Raw genomic sequence first — 7,286 nt, 5'->3', positions numbered from 1 at the left:
TTAATAATTTCTATGAAACATAAGGTCACAAGTCTGACTTAGAGTTCAGTTTTTCAGATCTTTGCCTAGGTTAGTTAAACATCCAGATGATCTCTTTCACCAGAATACTCTCTCAGCAATATCTCAGGGATACTGAAATTAATAATCTCTACTGAAAAAGTTCTTTAGAGGCGCTTTAACAGGACAAAGCAAAAATAAACAGCCAGACAGCTAAAAAACCTAGACATTCCAAACAGGAACCATAACATTATCTCAGCATTTTCTCCAGTGCACTATATCTGGCAGTAGATATCTCAGAAGAAGTATTTTATTTTCTGTGCCTTCATTTAACTGCTTGTTTTTCTGTGCCTGATGCTAATAAAAATGTCTACAATAATTTACCCAAACAGAACAGCAATAAAATGCATTTGGTAGCAATACCTTGTTAATATAAACAGAAATGCTATCCAAACTTGTGCCTTTTTAGAATTACTATTGATGGTATAAACTTTGTGAAAATCTGTGGATGAAGCTGTCTGGCCTTTATCTGGATTTAACTGGATTGAAAAAAAGAGCTGAACACCTTTCTCCCTACCCTACAAGAGAGGAGAAGCACTGATTATTGCTGACAGGAGCAGATACAGCTTGCTGGATTTTAGGCAGCTTCATTTCAATTTTATAAATTACTTTATTGTGATCCTTGCATGTGAATTTTGACGTTTACCATTGGATAACCTGACCCAAGTTGCCTTTTGGACAACAGTGAAACTTCTATTTATTATAGTAGTGCCCAGTGACTCCCAACAAAGACCACTAAACAAGTATACAGAGTTAAAAAGCAAGCCATATATCCAAAAGACATAACATTTCAAGGAAATAAGTCATGTGAAGACAAAGAAGAAGTGTTCTTTTTCCATCTGGGGGCTTTGCAACAATAAGAGATGAAAAGATTTGCCAACAGTGACCTAGTATGTCAATGGCAGAAAAAACCTCAAACCTAGAATTTCTGAGTCTCTGTCTATTGTCCTCAGTGCAGCACTTCAAAGCTGCTTTCAATAGTTTATTTCTGAATCTAGATTCACTAGTGGTCTCAAATAACTTTTTCAGTTTAGTTTAGATTTTTAAGCTTTTTTTAATGTCTCCTTTCAATTTACAATTATCATAATCCTCACAATAGTTCATCCTATATATACATAACCCATTAAGTATATTACATGAGGTATTTTATAGGAAATATTGTCTCATCTCAATATGACCATGAACAAATAATCATCTCGTGAAGGCAGCAAAGGGAATACATATCTTCAGTTTATTAGAGATCTCTTGTCTCTAAAAATAAAAAAGAAAGCTGGAGAAAGAGAGCTTTCTGATTCCAGGTTTGTCCTTGCTCACGCTATTTTCCATCTTAGGAATGCCACTAAATGTGATGGAGTAAGATGTGTGTGAACTTGGGTGAAGAAGAGAAAAACCTGGCCTTTCTCTTCCTGAAAAATACCTCTTTGGCTTTTAGGGCTGTAAAGGACCCAATGAAATGCATGCAATGCAAATGAGCCAAGTACAGCATTATGTGAAAAATATTTTTTTATATATTCGTGACGCACTTAATATGTTTTAGTGGGAGAGAAAGTTGAAAAGGATGTAAACAAATATGGAGAAATACTGCAGTGTTTCTTTTCTTGTTTGCAGAGTCATGCCAACATACTAAATATGTTTGTTCTTAGATTTTTGCATTTGTGATTATTATTTCTGTAAAACGTAATAAGTTTGTGCAGAAAAAATATCACCACTTGGAGGTTTTCAGCTAGGGCACTGAAGAAAGAATCACTGAGAAATCTATGATCCTTAGAGTGACATGACTCAGCACTTCGTAAAGAGAATACCAGTGACTCTGTTACTTGCTTTTAAATCATTAATTTTAGTTTCTCTAAAATATAACTACTTTCTAATATATTAATTAGACCCTTAGCTATTGTAAATTTCACAGGATATTTAACTTACCAGGGCTATGTTGAGGATTTGAAAACTATTAGTGCACACAGCTATCTTTCAGAAGTAATGAAAAAGAATAGTTTCCTTTCTGGTAAATGGAAAATATTGTGGCTATTTCAAGCTGCTGCCATGCAGTCATCACCAGTGTGATGAGTGTGGGAATCTCATCATGCAGAAGTACAGGGCAGCATATGGAGGTGTGCTAACAGTCTGACTTTTCAGTGCCATGCCTTAGGAACAGGAGACCTGCTTGCAGAGCCTGCAGTGATGGTGTGAGGGCATGTGGGCACAAGTGGGCAGGCAGGGACAGGCAGATACATCCTTGCCTGAGTGCCCATCTGTCATTCCTTCCCCAGAACTTGAGCATCTGTCACCACTCTCAAACGTATTTACCAGAGGAAGGTCTGAAAGGTTTGACAATCTTAATGCTCTTGCTGGAGTAATGAACATGGATGACTGACTAGCAGTCCCCTAGAGGAAGGGCTGCAATGTAAACACACCCTTCATTAGAAACATAAGGCTTGATCCAGACAAGAAATGGTCACAATGACTAAGCACAAGAAAAGCTACAACTAGGCTTGTTTAGGACTAGCAAAATGCTTGCAAGATTGAGGCTAGGAAAATTTCAACTTTACTTCTTGTTGTTTTTACTTCCTGCAGTGAATGTAGGGATATTACCAAATATTTTTATTCCATTTCTCTGAGCTTGTTGATGATTTATATGTACCTGTGTCTGAACTAGTAAAGGATGTTGTCACAGAAATATTAAAAGTGTATCTAATCCACACAAACATATGAAATATCACTCTGCTAGTGACTGATGAAGGGAACTATTTATAAATAAGAGCATGATGGATGTGACATGAGAAGAGGTACCAGCTCAGGGATATTGGAGGTGAGGTACTGAAGGTTGTAACAGCCATGCTGATCAAATAATTTAATCTGAATTTTGTTCAGACTCAAGAACCATTAAGAAATTCTTCATTTACATCCTGCTTTTTTTTTTTTTTCCTGAAACTGTAGCTATTAAATGAAGCAATGCATGCTAAGGTGTGCTGGAGACTTTGAAGAACCATAACTAATTTAAGTGTAGCCATTCAAATAGAGGAGTGTTGCCATTGATAGTCAGACTAGAATGATGTTGTCCAGGATCATACACTCATTCTCAATTCATGGTGTTTACAAATAACATCGTGTCTAAGAATCATGTGTTGTAGAAGACTTCAATACTTAATGCCAACATGTGCAATCTCTATTAAAATAGGACAGAGAGCCAGATAGTAAACTTGTGACTTCTGCAATACTGGGGAAGTGTGGAAGTACAGGCAGAGATCTATGTGGTACTAGGTAGACTGTCTAGGGAAGTGGTTGAGTCACCAAACCTAGAATTATATAAAACACATGTAGATGTTGCACCTGGGGATATGGTTTAGTGGTGGACTTGGCAGTACTTGGTTAATGATGAGACTCAGTGATCTAAAGGTTTTTTCCAATAGAAACAATTCAATTACACTGTGATTCTAAGTCTCAAAAAAGTGTAAACCACTGGCATTTATTTCATAGAGTGAAGAGGTTGGGGGTGCACCATCCAGACATTTGGCACAACATTATATTCTTCATTCTACACTCAACAAAAAGAGGACACTTGCCTCACTACACTTCTCTCACTTCCCATGGACATCATAAATGCCTAATATTAGCAACCTGTTCCTCCAAAGCTGTCATGACTTTTACCTGCCCTGGGAAGCCCTTTAAGTTTGCCCTACACTTCATAATCTCTGGTCACACCAGAATGTAATTGCCTTTAGATAAATGTACACTAATTTTGCAGTTACTTCCCAATAATTTATGATTTTGACTGCCAGCACATAAGGACACTGATTTTTATTCACGAAAATATTTTAGGTGGTCATTTCTGGAGCCATAAATTCCAGTAAGTTTCAGGGGGAAAAAAAATCCTGTCTTTTCACAATATTTAAATGCTTTATCTGGTTGATCAGGAAATATTGACATTAAATCTTTAGAAACTCTTTATTTAATTCAACGTAAAACAAATTTAATTTTGTTTAAAATAGTTCAAGCTTGGAAAAATTGAACTGTAAACATGTACTATTCCCATCACTACATAATGGGAATCTAGCTGGGGAGATTTTTTTAGAAATATGAAATATACAGATCTGATATTCTAATCACCTTATTGTCATAAGGAATAAATGCCATGAGTTGTGTGATCAAAGCATTATACAAGACTGTCTGCATTTGTATTTAGCATAATTGAGGCTTAAGAATGTTCTTTAAAGAAACAAAGGTCACCTTTTATTTTGAAACATCATTAGATCACTGGGATCATATGTTAATGTCACCACATCTGTTAAAGCAAAAGGGGTATTATTTACTGTACTCCTCTTGGAATTCCAGATCTTTTTATAAGAATGGAGAATGAGAGCTTGGCTAGTGATTCTTGAAAGATCTAGCAAGCTTGACTTATTAAAAAAAAGCTGTTCTCATTTTCTCATCTTACTTTTCTCCTTTGTATTTTGATGCTAGGTATTCCTTTTATGGGTTAGGGTTTTGGTTTTTTGTTTTTGTTGTTTTGTTGTTTGGTTTTTTTTGTTAGTTTTGTTTATTTTTGGGGGGGAGGATTTTTTGTTTGTTTTGGTTTTGGGGTTTTTTCTGTTAGTGCATAATAGCTTTCCTACTATTAGTATTCATATAATAAAAAGTGGTTTCAAATTTTCATTACAAAGAGTCATCCTAGACAAATTATGTCTTTGATCTGTCCTGTTCTTTTGAGTTGTTATGCTCAAATTCTTGGATGTCATACCTGAAATCAGCCAACATGTTCTACATCAAACTAGTATTTAAAATATGTAAACCTCTTCACCTCTTCCCCATGACTTTTATGCTGAAGTAGCTCTATCGACAGTGTTTTGGGAGCTTCCCATTCTGAACACACACATGACATTCACAGAACTGACATTGATTACATTAGCTTTGGAAAAGTACCAAACACAAATTACAAATGTCCTGTGGGAACTGCAGATTCTGTTCCCTCAGGAACTGAGCAGTATGAGCAATATAATTGCAAAACAAATAACTACAATTTCTATTTCTTTCAGAATATGAAAACAAAATAACCAGGTGGCACTCACACCACTGTTTTTCTAGGGCTGCCTAGCCATGTAGACAGGCATATAGTTAATTTGTGCCTAACTTGTCCAAAATTTTTTTCAGAGCTTCAGTGACCACGCAGTTTTAAAGTGCCTGCTACATTGCTCCATGTCAGCTAGCTTGAACCTGTAGCCCTACAAAAATCCAAGTCTAAAAAGAGCAGTTTAGGATTTATTCAGAGCCACCTGAACTCTTCTTAGGCCCCCAGGAGAATTCTGCAAACATTAGTCACAGTGAACACCATGACTATTTATTTGATGTGATGCTGACACTGATCCCATTACCTTATATTATCTAATGTTATAAAAACTGGAGAACCAATTACAGAGATAGACAACGTGTGAAATTTCAGTCTCATTATCCTCAAAAGGTTTAAACCATCTTAAAATTTCAAGTCATGAGACACTGAGAGTGCACTGAGAGTAAGATTCAGTGCTCTTTTACTGAAGATTAACCATTGTGCACCCAGGCATATAACAAGATGGGGCAGATATTAAGAAAACCAGAGGGTCTCTAATTTTAGGATAGGATTTAGAACACACTATGTACAGAGAGGATGAACAAAAATTCAGATCCCTGCAATGTATATTTATTTTACACTGAGCAAGTATGTATATAAGTATATATATTTTACATTGACCCAACAAACCAACCAAGCAACAAACAAGCAAACAAACTACAGAATCCAAACCCAAAATAAGTAACCAAAACAAAACAAAAAAATTAAATAAACCGCTACTTTATTGCAGGATTATTTTTTGACCCATCAGAGCCTTGGATCAGTACCTCACAGATCTGCATGGCTACAAGTGCCAGTGCCCAGCCAGGTCTTGAAGGCAGTAGGACCACTCTGCAGCAGAAGAGTGCTTTTAAGCCAAAGGAAAGTGGCTGTGCAACCACAGTCTCTGTTTTCTCTCTTTACTTTGTATAGAGCATTTATGAAGTTATGATTTCTACCTGCTCACTTGTACTAATAATTCCTTTAAGGATATCTCCTAATATTAGTGACATAGCTTCTTAATTAGCTGAATTGGATCCACTCATTAGCTTACAGAGCTTTAACACAGCTACTGAGAGTTGTTCCCCATGCCATTCCTTTGAAGCACAGTCTTTCAAAATAGTTTTCTCTGTTATACAGTACCATGTGGCTACTAGCTTCAGAATTATTCAATATCTTTTTAAGTGTGAACTATGTATAAAGTGTGTATTTCTGGCATTCTGCAAATCTTATTTTTGTCTATCACCTGCATTATTCTTAAGCTCCCTGTGTCCTCTAGTGGCTACCTATCACAATTGCATAAATTGGCAAACAAATACTTTTTTCCATTTTTGTATCTCAAAACACTAACAAGAATAATTAGCTTTCCATCCTACAAATTTTATTCCTTTTTTACTAAATTTTACATTTAAAGTGATGTTTTATAGTTATTCCTCATAAGCATCAGCAGTATATGTGGCAGTACTGACAATTTTATATATAATTTTCTTGCACACACACTTTTTTCTATTGTCTAGTTATCTGTGGGCTTGCTGGAGATTTTAGCACCAATTATGAATTTTTAATTGTTATACAGGTCTTATCAGGTATTGTGCAGCATTTCCTTACATACAGAATATATGTACATACATACATTCTTCTCTCATTTGAGCATGCCAAGTTTTTCCTTAGAACTCTAGAAGTCACTTCAGTCCATCCTAAGACAATATTTGTGTACAAACTCCAGTGCATTTATAACGAATTTGTATTTCAGCCTACTGTGAAAAGCCAATATGTGAGCACATAATTCACAAACATTCTAGAATAAAGATACATTAGGGACAAATGCAAATTTCACGTGTAACTTTATTTGGGAATTTCTGAATTCCTGACTATATATTATCAAAGTGGAATCCAGTTCATTTACTGTTAACCATTTTAAGTTGTAAAAGCTGTAATTTAGGGCAAGTAGGCTCCCACTCGAAGCAGCAGAATAATGGTACTTCTAAGAGGATGTCATTCTGTACTATTTACCTAGGAAAAAGGATTAATTGCTACTTCTACAGGAGTACCTTGCACTTCACATGCACTAGAATACTTGTCCAGCTTTACATGGCTGCACTTAGCCAGGTAATCTCATCCTCAATACCCTATTGAAACAAGGCACATG

The sequence above is a fragment of the Molothrus aeneus genome, chromosome 5, assembly GCF_037042795.1.
Source record: "Molothrus aeneus isolate 106 chromosome 5, BPBGC_Maene_1.0, whole genome shotgun sequence".
Lineage (NCBI taxonomy): Eukaryota > Metazoa > Chordata > Aves > Passeriformes > Icteridae > Molothrus > Molothrus aeneus.
Note: the sequence above shows the minus strand (reverse complement) of the source record.